The sequence below is a fragment of the Glycine max genome, chromosome 11 (genome assembly GCF_000004515.6).
Source record: "Glycine max cultivar Williams 82 chromosome 11, Glycine_max_v4.0, whole genome shotgun sequence".
NCBI classification, from domain to species: domain Eukaryota; kingdom Viridiplantae; phylum Streptophyta; class Magnoliopsida; order Fabales; family Fabaceae; genus Glycine; species Glycine max.
Window position 1 is genome coordinate 15,820,769 of NC_038247.2, and position 19,299 is coordinate 15,840,067.

At 32.5% G+C, this 19,299-nt stretch overlaps 1 pseudogene; it reads left to right on the forward strand.

The window, feature by feature from the left end:
* The first annotated feature begins 1,645 nt into the window (after positions 1 to 1,645).
* LOC100786862 (protein HIRA-like) lies at positions 1,646 to 15,469 on the forward strand (annotated as a pseudogene).
* Positions 15,470 to 19,299: the final 3,830 nt, after the last annotated feature.

Consider the following 19,299-nt stretch of genomic DNA (forward strand, 5'->3'; position numbering starts at 1 on the left):
GCTTATGCATAAGTTAATTTTAACTTACAAAAAAATTATTTCAGTTTTTCCTTCTTTTTTTCTTCTTTTAGAAGTGGGTGTATTTTTTTGTTAATCTTGTAGTTGACATTATTTAGTGGGATAAAATTTTATTGGTTGCTAGTGAGTGGTCATGAAGTTGTTGCTTAAGAGTTGTTAGTTAAACATATCTAATTTTCAATGTAATTTGTAGGCATTTTTTCATTTTGTTGTTTGCATTGTGATCACGACATTCATTGTTGGCCATTATATTGATCATCATCACAGGTACATTTGTTTTTCATAAAGTTTTTATGCTCTTGTTTGTCAACAATGTGTTTATTACTTCTTCACTGTGATTAATGAGTATTGATTCATATACAAGTTATGTTCATGATGAGTAAACCTTAGATTCCCGTTTGAGATTGAATACAATGATTCTTGTAGATAGTTTGCATTAATCGTTGTATTGAATCTTGAATTGTCCATTTGAACAATTTGGGAAGAGTCATATTTTTATAGTATATTCATGCGTAAATGTTAAGTTTATTTTCTTAAATTTGATGAAATTTTGGTACAATGTATTTCTCTATGTTCTTTTAGTGCATACTTGATTGTCGTGGAATTAATCTCACCACTTTTATGTTGTGTACTTGGAGACCAATGCGAAATGCTGCCAAAATTTCATCAAATTTAAGAAGAGAGACTTAACCTTCACATATGAATTTACTATAAAAATATGTCTTCCTTGAATGGGATAGGGTCACACCTTTAATGAAAAAGTAAGAGTTTCATGCATTGAAAAACTTTGTGAGTATCACAGAGTTAATAATTAGATGGATTGAAGTTAGATGAACGCAAGTCGCATGAGCCTTGTGCAAGAGAAAGGCATGGATCAGTTGTTGGAATTCGCCTCTGAAAGAAGTCGACCGGATGAGGATGGAAAATATTTATATCCTTCTATAAATTTTTTGAACGGGAAATGACAACTACTCAACGACATATGGGAATATCTACTGTGTGATGTGATTAAGAAGAATTATACAACATAGATATGACATGGTGAATTGACAGACATACAGAGGGAGTTCCAATATGAACCGATTGATGTACAAATAGGAGATCTCTTAGAGGAATTGATTTGTGATCTTGGACAAGAATCTTTTCAGCAAGCACATGCCCTTATGTATGATACATTGCAAAGTGATTAGAAGAAACTTTTGTATCTGGGGTGCAAGAAGCCTTTGACCTTGTTGTCAACAGTGTTAAGTCTAGTTAATGTCAAGGTCATATATGGGTGGAGTGACAGAAGCTTCACTTCACTTCTTCTAGTGGTGCAGGATATGCTTTCAGAGGAAAACACATTGCCAAAAAGTTACTATCAGACGAAGAAAATACTTTGTCTGATGGGTATGGAGTACCAGAAGATTCATGTGTGTCTTAATGATTGCATATTGTACAGAAATGAGTTTGAAGAAATGCACAACTCCCCATGTGTTTGTGTCACGGTACAAAGTGAAGGATGATGACGAGTGTAGCAGTGATGAAAGCACCAAGAAAAGCTCTCGAGCGAAAGTATTATGTTATCTTCCAACTTGAATGGAAGTTTATCGGTTTATCGTATAGTTATTATGGTGAGGAACCAACAATGTATCATGCAAGTGTTGAAAATCCATCTGGTGAGAATGTTAAAGTTACACTAGAAGAATTGAAGTTCTGGAAAATTGGGGAGAATATAACTTTCAGGATTGATTTCTTTCCTTTCAAGAATAGCAATGGAAACTTAGTGTTTGGTGGCTTGATATGGAACAATGGTATACAAAGTGTTAGGAGTCCTATTGGTCTCAACTTACTATTTGTAACACCCCATTTGTCGTAAAATAAATTAAAAATAAAGATTTTATTTAAAAATAAATAGAGTTTTAGGAAAATAATGAGATTTTTGTAATTAAATAAATAAGGAGAAATAATTTTATTAATTAAAATAATGGTTTTAAGGTAAATAAAATGAATATATGTTCTTAGAAAATAAAAAAGATGTTTTATTTATTTATTTGATAGAGAGTAGAATAGAGTTCATTTTTATAAAATAATAAAATAAAGAAAAATAAAGTAAATAATAGGCTGAGAGTTCATTTTTATAAAAAGATGTTTTATTAAGTCATTTTTTACATTTACGATGCGTCTCTACATTCTCTCTTCCTCTCAAATTCATTTTCCATTCTCTTTCTCCCAAAACCATCCATTTTTCTCGTATACACTCAAACTTATCACAATAAAACTACAATCATAGACTCTTTAACCGTTGGATCATCGTGCTATTTGAACACTAGGTTCGATACTCATTTTCGCACATTCTCACCGTTGGAATTTCTGAAATAATATCATTAGTGAGAGAAATTTCCCTCGTACAGAGATCTCTTTTTCTACTATACATCCAAACTTATCTTAGTAAGACTACGATCTTGGACTCGTTAACCATTGGATCATAGTCAAATTTGAGCACCAGGTTCGGAACTCATTTTTGCATATCTCTACCATTGGGATTCGGGAAGTAGTCTCTATGGTGATATAAATATCCCTCGCACAGAGACAGTGAAATGAAGGCTCTAATTTCTTCTCATTCTCTCTAACGCTTGAAAATCCTAGCAGAGCAACCAGAGCAAAAGCTTGAGGAATCTTAAGAAACCTCTAGAAACACCGCTATCACTGTCAGACTACACACGTGAGCCCGCTTAGAGGTAAGGGATAAGTTTATCGCAATTGGGGTTAAAATGAACATGTGTAGGGATCCTTAGAGGATCAAATTAGGGTTTAGTTTGGGATGTTTACTGTATTGTAATTCTTCCTTTATTATTATAATTACGAGATTGTTGTATTTGGAGGATCAATTGATGTCCTGATGCGAATTGGTTGATAAATTGAGTGCTCTTGGTATTTTCGTGTTTTGACCTATGATTTCGATTCCTTTGATTCTAATATGATTGAGAAACATTTTTGTATAAGTTGTTTATATTTTGGACAAGATTTACTATATTAGCGTGATAAATTGCTATATTGGGATCATGAAATTGTGATTGAAATTATGTGTAAGTGATAAATTGAATATGTGATGAATTGTGAGATGTTAAATTGTGGACATGGGACATGGTAGTGAATAAGTGTGTGATTAATACTTGATGTGATAATATTTGTGTTGTGAGTTGTGAATTATACAATAACCTTATTGGTGTTTACCTTGAGAAGAGTGTTTATGCGTGAAGTGTTAAAAGGAAAGTGTAGGATTCCAAGTTAGGAACCTGAAGTGTTAAATTGTAATACAATGTGTTAAATGTGATTGAAAATAATTGTGAGGTTGTGAGTATTGTATAGTTCATAAGTAGTGTTTGCGTGCAAAAATTATTTTAGGGGTTGGACTTGAATCAGGAAGGTGAGGCCTTAACGGATTCTTCAGAGTCTAGGCCTTTGGGGTAAAGACACTCGGTTTGAGTGCTCCTTTAAGCCTATGTTGATCCCATATGGTTGGAGCATTCTCGGCTTCTCGCAAAGCAGAGTGATCCTGACTGATCACTTTATGATTTTACTTAGTGAGAGTAACCTGACATACCCATTGTGTGGCGTGTCTTTTATGTACTCATAAGTGCCCTAGTGTAATTTTTCATTGACATGGTATCACATTGTATATATGCCTTAGTATAATTGTTGCATAACGCCTGTGAATTATTTATTATAAAATTGGTGAGTGTTGTTACGTTTTGACTCGAGTGTGTGATTTATGTGTAATGTAATTGGTGATTGAAAATGAATTTTAAATGATGAAGTGGTGAAGTGATGTGGATTGTATTAAGTTGAGCTATGTTATATTTCTATAATGTATTTTGCTTATTGATAACTAATGTGCATAAACATATTCTGTAATTGAGACATATAGTAATTATCGATTTTTTCCTCTTTTATTGCTTCTTTTTTGTGTGAATCATTGGAATTTTGGCATCTTCTGAGTTTTTGTGTAGTAGATGCCTAAATTGTTAGATTTATATTATTTTGGTGGCTTTTGTTTTGCAGAAATACAAATGAGGGATTGAAAGAGAAGTTGAAGCCTAATTATTTTTGCTTAGCGCACCAGGCTCGCTTAGCGCGCTAAAGCCACTTAGCATGAGAAAGCTGCTTGGAGAGCTTGAAGTCACGTGAGGAAGCCGCTTAGTGCGGATATTGCAAAAACTCACATCAGGATGACTTTTAAGTGAGAAATAAGAGGAAAAATGGGTACTTCTGATGGGGAGCACAACATAAAAACTTAAAGCTCGATGATGAAGAAGAAGGCAACCATTGGGAGCCACTAACTATCCCCACACCCATCTTTCTTCCATTCCTCCACACATTTTCATCCTTTTTTTGTATAGTTAAGCATTTCATTGTCAATGAGAGGTTAAACCACCCATTGTTGGGGAGCTTTCCACTAAACTCTCTTTATGTAATGACTTTCACTATTTATTTAATGTTATTTCCAATTTTCATTGTATCTTTCTGTGCTTATTCACATGTATTTGGTTTGATCACCCATATATATATGTTTAGGGTTTAGGCATTGGAAAATATTTTTGATCCTTAGAACCAGAAAGAACATCTAAATGCTTCATTGCTAGGGATAGTTGAGGTTGCTTAGTCAGTTTATGCATCTCCATTAGTCATGCGGCTCAACTAATTTAGTTCTTGAGGGATTAAGAAAGAAATTAGGATAATTAGGCTCTCTCATGCGAGGAATCATAGTTAGAGTATAATACTAGATGTGGGTGATAACTAGAGTAATATTAAATAGAGAAAAATTAATTATATTGCATCAAGAGTAGTTTCGGTAAGAAGCCACCAACATATTTAACTCCTGCGTTCACGATCCTTCGCCACTCCCAGTGTTTGTTTTTCTACTCAATCATAGCTTAGAATAGTATAGTTTGTTTAATTTACAAACAAAATTCCTGTGGAAGCAATAATCGGTCTTACTGTTTCAAATTACTACTTGGACGAATTGGTGCACTTGTCAATAAGTTAACACTTATGCCTTTGTTTATCTGTATTTTATTTAGAAATGTAATAACTCACTCCCTATTTGTTGTTTATATTTGGATCATGTGATGATCTCGAACCTTGTGTTCTTGGAAGCATATAACTAGGTGAATGACTTTAAAGAACCTCGTGCTAGAGGACGCTAAGACACTACTCTGATAGGATGTAATATTGAGACATTTATTTTTGTTTTAATTGCATGATGTTCCAAACATGTATTTTACTTTATTTTATTCCGTTGTTTAACTTGAGTTTTTTTTTTTGTAAACTTAAATGACCTTGTTTTAAGCTAGAAATATTTTTAATAAGTTTTATTTGGTAACAGTGAATCAAATGTGACCTTTTTATCCACGTGAATTTGTTTAAGCGATTTGAATAAAATTTATTTAATTAAATTCTAGATTTTTATATATTTTTCTTAACTATATGTAAGTCGGATAGAGGGTGTCACATTATTTACTTAATGTTGAGTCATGAGTGCTTCTTTGCCTGTATCATTATTGGTTTACACCTTAAGAAAATTCATTTATATCACTTCTGTCTGCAAAATAAGTAAGGCTCAATAGCAGCAAATCTCCAGGAGCAAAAACTGAATCTCTATGTATTATAGTACACCAAATATTATCTGATAACTGATTCAATGGAAGCAATACCAGTGATCATCTGCATATATATTCTCTAAGTCATGGAATAAAAATGTTGTGTTGTATTACATGTGTTAATGTTAATGGTATTGCTTATTTGTTGTTTATGGAAGGCTAAACTTTGTCAAAGTCTGGTGTTGTTTATGTAAACATCTTGTTTTTTAAGGTTGAGCATATTGCCTTCCATGAATCTTGCAACTTTAATTGATTTTTTCAAGGTCTTATAAATTTTTAATAAATTTAAACCACACCCGTACTTTTTCTTCTTTCTAAATTTGGTTTTTATGAAATCGTGCTTGAATTAATATTGAATAAAAAAGTATGTAAAGCACCCTTTGATACCATTTTGTTTTCACTCCATCAATTTTGTTCTCGTGGGTTTAAGTAACATCAATTTTTGTAGGAATCTCGTGGGTTTTGAACTGAGTTGGTGAAGTTCTCAGCTTCCTCCACTCCCCCATTGGGAAAGGAAAGAAAAATGTATTGAATTTGCTTCAAAAAGAACAAAAAAAAAAAGTTATTTTGGGAGGCAAAACAGATTTTTGGAAGAAGATCGCTGAGAAACCTAGCTGGGTTAGGCATGAGGGCATGCAAATTTTCTCCATTGATGTTCAACCTGGTGGGCTCCGGTTTGCTACTGGTGGTGGTGACCACAAGGTATGGCTTCTTTCTCTCATCCTTTGTATTAAGAGTCTCAATTTAATGATGAATTTGAATTTTTCGGTCTGCCGTTGTTTTGCCTGTGTCCAGGGACGTGTCATACCATTGTTGTGCATTAATGTTTAATTTGTTTGTTGACGAATGAGATACTTTATGTAATTTGGTGATGTTGCTGAACTCATTAGGCAAAAGGGTGTTGCTCTGATGTTTGATGCATTGCTAGTTAGGTGATGGGAGAAATTGATACTGAGAGCCATAGTAATGATTCTCCAATAATCACCTTCCTCGTCTGTGCTTTGTGCAGGTTCGAATATGGAATATGAAGTCTGTTTGTGGGGAGTCTGGGGACATAGGAAATGATGAGTCTTCTCAGAGGCTTCTTGCAACCCTGCGGGATCGTTTTGGGTCTATTAACTGTGTTAGGTGGGCTAAGCATGGTAGGTATGTTGCGCAGGGTCTGATGATCAGGTAATATTAGTTCACGAGAGAAAGTCCGGTTTGGGAACCACGAAATTTGGCAGTGGAGAGCCACCGAATATTGAATACTGGAAAGTTGCTTTGACTTTGAGAGGGCACGTTGCATATCTGGTAATGCAAATGCTTTTCCTATTTCAACAGGCATTCATGTTTCGGCCTATTAACTCTCATTTGTCTTTGAATCTAAATTAACCAATTGTGTCATCTAAATTGTCCTCCATATATTATTTTTTTCTCATCACCTTATGTATCCAAACATTTTCACATTTTTTAACGAGAGCATCATTAGCTTGGGATCTATATGTCCATGCATAAAGTAGGTGGGTCTTAATTGGTCTCCTGATGACTCCACATTAGCTAGTGGGAGTTTGGACAACACTATTCATATATGGAACATGAGCAATGGTATTTGCACTGCTGTTCTGAGGGGCCACACAAGTCTGGTTAAGGGGGTTGCATGGGATCCTATTGGATCTTTTATAGCAAGTCAATTTGATAATAAAACTGTGATTGGAGTCTTGCTCATAGAACAGATGGTCACTGGACTAAATCAGAAAGTTTCCTATTTTGAAATCTATTGTGTTGAAGATATACTTTTGTAACTGCATAATATTTTATTTTTCAGTTTTTAAAATAGGATTTAGTAAATAAGTTGGTTTCCTATATTTTAGGAGTAAGTCACTTTTAATGGATTAGCCTAGTCAATAAGTGGTTCTTATCTTTAAGGAGCAAGTTAGTTTTAATATTCTATTTTACTAATATCTTGTTATCTAATTAGTTTATTTTTTGCTATTTATTGTATCGCTACTGAGAACAATTTGAATTAGAATAGAATAATTCTATTTCCTCCGCATACGTATTGTGTCTCTTCTCTCTTCTATTTTTTATAATTTCCTCCAAAAAACCAACATTTGGTATCAGAGCCTTATTCTTATGGGACCTCTACCATGGAAGGTGAAGCAAGTTTTTCTCACATAACTCTTCCAATCTTTGATGGAAAGAATTATGATCTTTGGGAAGTGAAAATGCAATCCTACATGGAGTCTTTGGATTTGTGGGATGTTGTGGAAGAGGATTATGAAATATATCCGCTATCTGAAAATCCCACCATGGTCCAAATTAAAAATCACAAGGAAAGAAAGATGAAGAAGGCAAAGGCGAGATCATGTTTGTTCACTGGTGTTTCACAAATGATATTCATCAGAATCATGACTCTTAAATCACCCAAAGCAATTTGGGATTATCTGAAAGAGGAATACGCTGGAGATGATAGAATACGAAGCATGCAAGTGCTGAATTTAAGGAGGAAATTTGAGCTTCAAAGTATGGAAGAGTAAGATACAATCAAAGAATACTCAAACAAATTGTTGGGTATTGCCAACAAGATAAAGTTGTTGGGAAGTGATTTTGCTGATTCGAGAATTGTAGAGAAAATTTTGGTAACGGTGCCGAAGAGGTATGAAGCATCTATAGCTTCATTGGAGAACACAAAGGATCTGTCGAAAATCACATTGGCAGAAGTGCTACATGCCCTGCAAGCTCAAGAGCAGCGAAGGTTGATGAGGTAAGATCGTGTTGTCGAAGGTGCTTTGCCCGCCAAACATCATGAAGTTGATGAAAGCAAAAAGGATTTTTTCAAGAAGAATCAACCAGCAAGTAGCGAAAATAGTGCAAACAACCAAAACAAAGATAAAGATAAAAAGAAAAATTATCCACCTTGTCAGCATTGTGGCAAAAAAGGTCATGCACCTTTCAGATGTTGGAGGAGACCAGATGCAAAATGTAACAAGTGCAACCAGATAGGGCATGAAGCGGTGATCTGCCCCAACAAAAATCATCATGATGAGGGAGCTCAGATTGCTAATCAAGAAGAGGAGGATCAACTGTTTGTGGCCACATGCTTCTTGAGTAGTGAATCAAGTGAAAGTTGGTTGATTGATAGTGGTTGTACAAACCACATGACATATGATAAGACTCTATTCAAGGATTTGAAGCCAACTAATGTCTCAAAGGTCAGAATTGGGAATGGTGGCTATATTTCAGTAAAAGGAAAAGGAACTGTTGCAATTTCAACATGTTCAGGTATCAAATTAATATCAGATGTTCTTTATGTACCTAACATTGACCAAAACTTGCTAAGTGTAGGTCAATTGATTAAAAAGGGATTTAAAGTGTCCTTTGAACATCAACATTACTTTATCTATGACAATTTTGACTGGGAAGTTCTAAGGGTTAAAATGAAAGGTAAAAGCTTCTTATTTGATCCAGTAGAGGAGGGGCATACAACCTATTTCACTCAAGTCACACCCACGGAACTCTGGCACAAGAGACTTGATCATTGCCATCTTGAAAGAATGCTAAACATTAAAAAAAGGAAATATGCAAAAGAAAATTTGAAGAGGTTTCAAATGGAGGAATGTAAATCTGTTAGCACACCAATGAATCAAAATGTGAAGTTCAACAAGGAAGAAGGTGTTGATAACATTGATGAAGGATATTATGGGAGCTTGATTGGATGTCTAATGTATCTCACTAAAACAAGGTCAAACATTCTATTTTCTCAAAAGAACAAAACTGGAATTTTTGTTGACAATCAAGTAGTCATTGCTATTGCAAACAATCCCGTGTGTCATGGGAAGACTAAACATTTCAACATCAAGGTTTATTATTTGATAAAGATGCAACAAAGTGGAGAAGTGAACTTAATTTACTACAAGTCTAAAGATCAATTGACTGACATGTTTACAAAATCACTACCTATCAACAAACTTGAACTCAAAGAATTGGAGTTTGCAGTTCCAAAAGCAAGGAGGAGTGTTGAAGATATACTTTTGTAACTGCATAATATTTTATTTTTCAGTTTTTAAAATAAGTTGGTTTCCTATATTTTAGGAGTAAGTCACTTTTAATGGATTAACCTAGTCAATAAGTGGTTCTTATCTTTAAGGAATAAGTTAGTTTTAATATTCTATTTTACTAATATCTTGTTATTTAATTAGTTTATCTTTTGTTATTTATTGTATCGCTACTGAGAACAATTTGAATTAGAATAAAATAATTCTATTTCCTCCACATACGTATTGTGTCTCTTCTCTCTTCTATTTTTTATAATTTCCTCCAAAAAACCAACATATTGACCAATAAAAATTTCTATTTCTTAATTGAACTGTGTTCCTTTCAGCTTGGGTCTACCTTTTTCAGGCGTCTTGGATGGTCTCCCTGTGGGCATTTTGTCACCACTACTCATGGTTTCCAGAAACCAAGGCATTCTGCCCCTGTACTTGAGAGAGGGGAATGGTCTGCAACGCTTGACTTCTTAGGACATAATGCTCCAATTATTGTGGTCAAGTTCAACAATTCAATGTTTAGAAGGAATTTCTATAATGCTCAAGAAGTGAAGTCTGTGGATGTTGGGTGGGCCAATGGTGCTTCCAAGACAGGAAGCAAAGAGCCACAGCCTTACAATGTTATTGCCATCGGAAGTCAGGATCGAACTATAACTGTATGGACTACTGCAAGTCCCTGTCCTCTCTTTGTTGCTAAGCATTTCTTTACTAAGTGTTGTGGATTTATCCTGGTATGCCATTCATCTTTGGCTGCACTATATATGTAGTTTGAATGTTGTTCATTTTTTAATTAGTTTGACTTCTTTATTTCTTTGAATGACTTTGCTTTATTGTTACTATTATTCATTTTGAAACAGGAGCCCTAATGGATATTCACTTTTTGCCTGTTCCTTGGATGAATCTGTGGCTACATTTCATTTTGAGGTGAAAGAACTTGGACGGAGACTTAGTGATGCTGAGCTAGATGAGTTGAAGCGAAATCGCTATGGCGATGTGAGAGGTCATGAGGCGAACTAAGCAGAGAGTGCAGCACAGTTATTACTAGAAGCAGCTTCTGCCAAGCAAAAAAGTGGTTTCTGATGTCCGACAAAACCAGACAGTGGAAAAAGGTTATGATGATGTGCACATTGCTTCAAAGAAAGCTGAGCCTCAAGTTGATGATTGTAAGAAGAGTGGAGGTACTATTGGTGATGGGTTAAGCAACGCTACCGCCTCTGCCCGAATTTCTAACCCTGTCAAGCAAAGAGAATATAGACGACCTGATGGAAGAAAAAGAATAATTCCAGAAGCAGTTGGAGTGCCTGTTCAGCAGGAAAACATTTCTTGTGTAGTTCAGTCCCAAGCTCATGATTTCCCTCTCATTCTGATCACAGAATGGGTAACATTTGAGTTGTATCTAATGATGAAAGCCAAAAAAGAGCAAGTACATTGGGTGGTGCACTTGGCAGGAAATCAGATTTAAAAGAACGTTCTGGGGTTACTGCTCGGGCCATAGTTTTGGAGAGCCTAGGGATTGAGAAAGTTCCAGCTTCTTCTGGCATAGATGGAAATATCAATGTTGAGCAGTTGGGAAATTCCACGACTACTGGTTCCTTGTCTGCTTCTTGTGCTACTCTTTCCATTAGGGTATTTGACTACAAAAGTGGGGCAGATACTTCACCTATTTGTTTGGAAGCACGCCTGAGAGAACATGCTGTGAATGACATTATAGGAATAGGGAATACGTCCATGATGAGAGAAACGGAAATTGCTTGCACAAGGGGTCCTCAAACACTTTGGTCTGATAGGATATCAAGAAAAGTCACTGTTTTAGCTCGAAATGCAAATTTTGGGGCAGTTGGGTGTGAAGATGGATGTTTTCAGGTAAATAGTTGCTTGACGTGTATTTGGTTTACTTTCCACCACTTTATTGTTGTTATCATTTCTGATATATTGTATCATTGCCTTTTGTCATTGTACTTGTACCTAACATTCATTATATTAAATTTTCTTCATATTATTATGACAAAACAACCTCTAGAGACCAGATCATCTCTCTCTAATATCATTATTTTCTTTTTCATTTTTGTTGTTTGGAGCATAAATGTTTGGAACAAGTTAAAAATTAAAAATAGTATAAACTTTGAAATTTCATCGCATGCTTTAATATTTTAAAATTATCTTTGTGTGGATTTCATTGCATGTTTTATGCCTTTTTGTAGCAAGTTTGTACAAGCTAGCATTGAAAAGTTACACTGTTGCATGTTTGCAAATTATTTTTAAATAACTATTTCGTCTTTTGTTGTCCATTTTTTTTCAATCATAGAAAGAATCTCCTTCCTTTGCACTTACCAACTCTGTACAAGTTGTTAGTGTGCATTCCCTCTGCACACGTGAAAAAAAAAGATTTGAACCACATTAGTCATTAGTCACTTAAGAGTACAAAAGCACATCCTTGAATTGAATAATCCTAATTATTTACTGAATACCAAAAGATCACCGGAGAAAAGATAGTTGCTTTCCTACAGTGGCTTGCAGTTTCACCCACTTAGATATCAGTTGATATAGAATAGTCAATGCGTCATACTTATAGGAGCAGTTATTACAGTCTGTGAGCTTCTGCCTGCAGCTGCTTTGGTTTCTATGATTTTTTATATTTTCTTTTTCAGGCACTATTAAAGTTATATTTGCAAGGCTATCAAAATCTGGTTCTCCTCTTGTCGTTTTGGCCACTCGTCAAGCTTTCCTATTTGACATGAGTCTCAAGTGTTGGCTAAGGGTTGCAGATGACTGCTTCCCTGCATCAAATTTTGCCAGCTCTTGGAGTATGGGCTCAATTCAAAGTGGTGAACTTGCTGCTTTGCAGGTTGATGTTAGAAAATATTTGGCACGGAAGCCAGGCTGGACTAGGTGTGTATTTATTGGCATCTATTTTAGATACAGTCTTAAGTTAGTGTTGGTTCCTGTCTTCTTGATTTGAAAAATGCTATTGGATATTGTATGAAATTGATTTAAGTGGGTAAGGAAGGAGAGGGATATTAGTCATGCAAGGATGAAAAGGATATTAAAATAGATATTAAGCATGCTAAAAAGATATTAAATACAAATCATATGTCCAAACACCAATGAATCTGGAAATAGATATAATTATTGTTTATGTATTCATATTTTTGTATAGAAGGAAGACAGAACATACTAGTCCTCTAGGGCCCTTGTCTCACATTTTGTAGTTTTATTCTTCTAGATACTCCTTTTCTTGGTAGTGTCCTAATGTTTACATGAACAGTTCTAAACATGAGTGTTTTGATACAGATTGACTGATGATGGAGTGCAGACACGCGCTCACTTGGAAGCTCAGTTGGCCTCTGCTTTGGCTTTGGAATCCTCCAAAGAATATCGGCAATGCCTATTGTCCTATGTACACTTTCTTGCTAGGTATTAATCTACTATATTTTTCTTTTTTATATTCTCCAGATGCAATTCTGGCATTTCTCATTCTTGCATGAAGCATGCATGCTGTCTGTCTCCCACAAAAAAGTTCTTATAAAGAGACAAAGAGTGACTTGGTCTCCCACTGTGAGCGCTCTATCTTTTGCTCTGTCCGTCTCAGCATCTCACTGTTGGCACTTAATTTTTTATTTATGCCAACATGATTTGTACCTATGATTCTTAGATTATTTAGGGATAATTATACTGATTTCTCTTTGAGGTCACAGACAATTACACTTAGGCCCTACTTGATTCAGAAATTACGCTTACATTCTCTATTTTTTAACCTATTATATTATTCTAACACTTTAACTAGGCTTGTTCATGGTTCGGTTCATCACAGAAAACTGAATCTAACTGAACTAGAAAACAGTTCTCTACAGGGTAGGTCTGTGATTATCCCAATTAGAAAACAGTTCTAAGACAAGTAGGATTTAGGTGTAATTACTGCTAACCTCAGGGTAGGTCTGTGATTATCCCAATTATATAATTTGCATGATCATCTCTCGTTGAATGGATTGAGTTTAACTATGTGTATTGGTCTTCACTCTTGAAGAATTCATCAAGAAAGTTGCCAAACATACATTTATTCATATGCATGTGATCAGCCAGTTATAAATATTAACTTCTAATAGTTTTTAATTATTCAATCACACTCTTTGGTCTGTGATTTTGAACTAGTTGTAGACTGAACAATGATTATAAAATGATTGCAGAGAAGCAGATGAATCTCGATTACGAGAACTCTGAGAGTTTCCTTGGACCTCCAACGGGGATGGCTGGAGAAGCATCTTCAGATTCAAAGAGTGCATGGGATCCTTTTGTGCTTGTAAGATTTTTTTGTCATCATACACATAATAAAATTATTTTGTGTGAAGCTTTGTTGTATTATTATCACATGTTAAAATTGTGCAAGCTAGCAATGGTGGAATTGCACACCATTATAGCTGAAACTTTTCCTACTCTTGGAGTATGTTTGGATGAGGGGTGATAAGGGGAATGGAAGGGAAAAGAATGATACCCTTGTCTGGGAGAGTTTATGAATCTATGAAGGGGAGACACAAGTGAGGGAAAGCAATCAAAGCATTCTCCCTCAAACTTTCACTTTTTGCTCTGACTAACTATACTTTCATATATTTATTTAGAGTAAATACTGTATGTACTGATGATGTAAAGAATTCTTATTCTGTCATTCAATCACAATTGACATGTATGGTAAAGTTGTTGATTTTTACAATAATTACTTTAAAAGTTGATCATGAATTCTGAAGGGTTGATTGTGTAAAAAAATTTATATTGACATTGCATATAAATTAAACTCCCTTATTTATCCTGAAAAAAATGGTTAAAAATCCTAGCAAAGATGATGCTGGAATTACTATTCACCAACAGAACTGCTGTGAATGTCAAACAAAATGATGAGCTCATCTTCTGAAGTTTCCCTTTTATATCTTTGCAGGGAATGAGGAAACACAAACTCCTTATTGAAGATATTCTTCCATCCATGGCATCAAACAGGAAAGTGCATAGACTGCTTAATGAATTCATGGATCTGGTATCTGAATATGAAATTGCTCCTGTTACCGAAGACATTGCTGCCAATGACCAACAAAAAAGTGAGTGGTTCACTAGGAATAGATATAGGGGACACTGCTCCATCAAAATTAGATCAAAAGTATCCTGAAGATGCAGCCCTAAATAGCAAGGACAATCCTCAGGTGGCTAAAGTTCAAACAAAGATTACTCCTGCACTTGCAGATGAAGTAACTGAACATGCCCTTGTGACTTATCACGCTAACCAGGATACACAAACAAATGAAGGAGGTTCTTGACTTGAGCATCTTAGTATATTACCTAAAGAGGGTATCAACTTGGGACGTTGTTAAAGTGGCATGCATGAATGATGCATGTGCTTTCACATTTGCGTTTAACCACTTGCATGAAGCATAGGAAATTCTAACCATACATGCAATAAAAGGAATGATATGCTTTCGAATGTTGAGCAATCATAAACTGTACACTCAAGTTCTTTACACTGATCTCATTAACGGGACACTCTTCTAAGGTAGCAAAAGTTGATGTGTAGTTTCTTGCATCAACTTGGAGCTCGCTTGCTTGTTGAATTCAAATGATGGGAAATTAGAGCCTGCTTATTTAAGGAGGAAACTTCTCCTCCATGTTGTAAATTCAAAATTTTCCTGTTAGTTTTGTCTAACATGAAAATCCATCTATGTATAACATGTGAATGCTGATAGTTATGTAAGCTGCTTGGTTTTTGAGAGGTGGGAGTAGCACCTAGGAAACACATATTTATGGGACAAATCTTAGATGTATTTTTTTAGTTAATTTATGGCGTTGTTTTCCAAATTAAAATTGAAGTTTCATTTCGATAATATACATAATAAAGTTTGCATCAAAGAACGAAATAAATTATTGAAGTAAAATTTCAATTTTAATTAGAGATCAGCAGCATAACTGTTCAGGATTTGTGCTTGTAAACATTAGGAAGGTGCTCCTGTTTATCCATCTCCTTGATCTACTTATCTGGTAAAAAATTTAGACACATTCTACTTAATAATATTTATAAAATATAAATCAAATTATTTTAATTGTTAAATTACGTGATATTTTATTCTCGAGCTGACATCTCTAATTTTATATAAATGCTAATAGCAATTTTTGTTTTTCTTATATTTTAAAATATTATATATTAAAATGAAATATGAATATTTAAATTATATAATTTTGTAAATTTAATCTATCTAATGAGAATTTTAAATTAACAATATAATGGTTAAATTATTAAAATTTAACGTAAAAATAAAGTTATTTAACAAAGTTTATTTTTGAACTAACAGTCATTAATTCGCCGATCCTGTAAAAAACAATCATTGATACAATTTCTATTCTATTGGGGCAGTTTTATTTAGACATTAACTATTAGGAAGTTTTATGCACATAATAACTTTTGAACCGTTTAGGATCAACCTAACGGTGAGAGGATGGGGTAATTAATATGCATAATACCATAATTTTGGTGTGATCATTGTAAAAAAAATATCAAAAGTTATATTTAATTTTTAGATAGACCTATTGAAAGGGGATGAGAAATCTCCCAACATCTATTTATTACCATTTACCATATTTGATTTCAAAATTTTATTTAAAGAGACCCCTATGCTATATCACTTAAGCTTGCGTTAAAACTCATAGTTTACCAGTAAAAAAAAAAAAAACTCATTGTTTAAATTCCCAATTCTTTTTTTTTTCTTGTCCAGAATTTTGTTTTACGAAATTTTGTCCATAGCTTTAATAATTCGTGATTCTGCATGTATAAAAAAAATTCCTATTTTGGTTAGTCAAAATTAATCTTTTATTTTTTTGTTCTACAGTGAAGAAAGTTCATAGGTGGACCTACCCACGGCCAACCAAATAATGTTTTTAGTGATCCACTAGAGTCAAATCATTAATATTGTTGTTGTGATATGTACATGTGTGTTTACCCGCCATATAACCAAGATTGTTGGCGATTATTATGCTTTAACAATAACCAGTATTGTATCTAGGATTTTTATTTTTTTTAAGGAATATTATCTCTAGGATAAGCAATATTTTTTTTCTGCGACATTGATGTAAAAAAACATCTTATTACAACGAAATGCAAATATCATTACAAAATGCCTATTTTCCTTGACAAGTTGTTTGTGGCCATGAAAAAGTCACTGCAAACAACCTTCCTTCAGACTTAAAGTGAATACCACAAATTTTATATTAGAGTTTTGTTTTACAGAATTTTAAAACAGAAAACCAAATACAATAACTTTTTTTAAGTTAAATTGTAATTTTAGTTATCTTATAATTTTTAATCGATAATTTTGATTTTTCTATTTTGTATGTTTTTTTTTCAATTGAACCATAAATCTAACATATTTATTTAAAATAATTTAATTAATTATATATATAAGAAATAAATATATACAAAATTGAATATTAAATAGAAATTATGAATTTTTTAAAATGAAAAACTAAATTTGTGAAGAAAGAAATTAGATCGAGGAGTCAAAATCACAAATTAAATATTACATGGAACCAAATTTTAATATATTTTTTACAACAACCAAATTCAATAAAATAAAAAATGTATTTCTTTATTTTTCAGATTTTTAGATAAATTAGCAATTTAAATAAATTATTGAACACTCCAGGTAATGTGTACAACTACATATAGATAGCTGGTGTCCCACGTCTATATGAGTTCGATAGATACTATTCGGACATTTTATTTTGGATGATTTTGATTTGACTGTTGTGCTGTGGTTATGAATTTCTAATTTGAAAAACTTATGTACGAGCAAGATTAAATTAGATTGATATAATTTTAATAATTAATATATTATTTTATAATTTTTAATTAAATAATATTTTTTTAAAAATTTATTATCAGATGAAAAGTTTCTTTTACATAAATTATATATATAAAATTTCATATTAATAAAAATTATTTATTATTTTTTTATATAAATTAAAATTAATTTAATATAAACATTTCAAAATATATTAAAATATAAATCATTTAATTACTTTTTATTATTATTATTTAATTTTAATAAAATTTGACAAAAATAATTTTCATAATACATGAATATAATTTAACATTAGATCAATATAAATCATATTTTATATTAAAATATAAAAATTATATAATAATTATCAAGATGTTATATATATAAAATAAATTTTTTCTTAACATAACATACTATTGTGACGGCAATATTGTTAGTGAATAATTAATATGAAAATCAAAATTCCTAATTAAAGTATGTACTTTTATTTTAACGAGACGTTGAATCAAATGTTACGCAGTACTAGCACAAAAATTATGACACAAATAAGGTTCAAAACACCTGTCTAAATGTTATTGATTGAACATTAAATTTAAGAATGGAAAATGAAGTTTTGAGACAAAAATCCAAGGCTGCTATACAGTGGTACATATAAACGTTCGAAAAGATTAGCACTTTTCCTTGATTTAAAGGACAAACGACAACCTTCCAACATCCATCTACTTGTTTTTTTTTACTTATTATTTATATGATTCAAGAGTTTAAAATTATGTTTGTTTTTTTTATAAGATTTAATTTATAATCTTTATGATATTAATTATTTTTATATTAGAAATATTTATTAAGAAAAAAATATATTACCAAATCATTAGAAGAGAGAAAAATATTGATGATAAAAATAATTAAAAATATATATAAATTTAAAATAAATTTATTATTATCATTTAAATTAATCTTTTTTAATTTTAACGAATTAGATAATTGAGTAGAAAGTAGAATTAGAGGTAGTAGTTTTGATGCATGCATTGTCACCCTGTTAACTTAGGTTGGTGTGAGTGGTAAAGATTCTAAATCTAATAACTTAAATAAGGGTCTGAATGTTAGTAGATTCTAGCTCTTAAATGAAGCAAAAAATAATTGAGAGAGATCTATATCTTTTGCTTAAATCCTGTGCTGACACTCTTTCCAAGAAAAATAGTATGGTTGCCTTGAAGAGAACATATGCATAATGCTATTGCAGATTTTTAAATATGTTTTAATTAAATATGAATGAGGTTGGGATACTGGTAAACTGCTAATTAATTGCACTACCGATGGAAAGCTGATTCAAGATATCAAGTGATATATGTCTAATTCGTTAAGTTTCATATTTGAGTTTATATATAAGAAAAAATATATATGTTGGAAATTAATCTTTTCATGTTGTAAGTTCTCAGACTGAACAAAATACATCTTCCCCAATATGAGATGATACATGACCTGTAAAATGAGTTTATATTATATCATGCATCGTGGGCGTAAAATACTTTACAGTACTGTTAATTGATTAAGAATTAGGTTAAATTGTAATTTCTATTTTTTTTTATTTTTTAAATTTATAATTTTGATTTCTTTAATTTTAATTATAATATTTCTTTTCCCTTATTTTTAAATTAGAAATTTTGATTTATACGGTAGATTATTAACTAATAATTATGATTAATAAAAATTAATAGATTAATTATAAACTAATTTTTTTTACTTAAGTTAATTATAAATGAATAAAATTATTTATTAAAAACTTAATTTATAATTAATTTA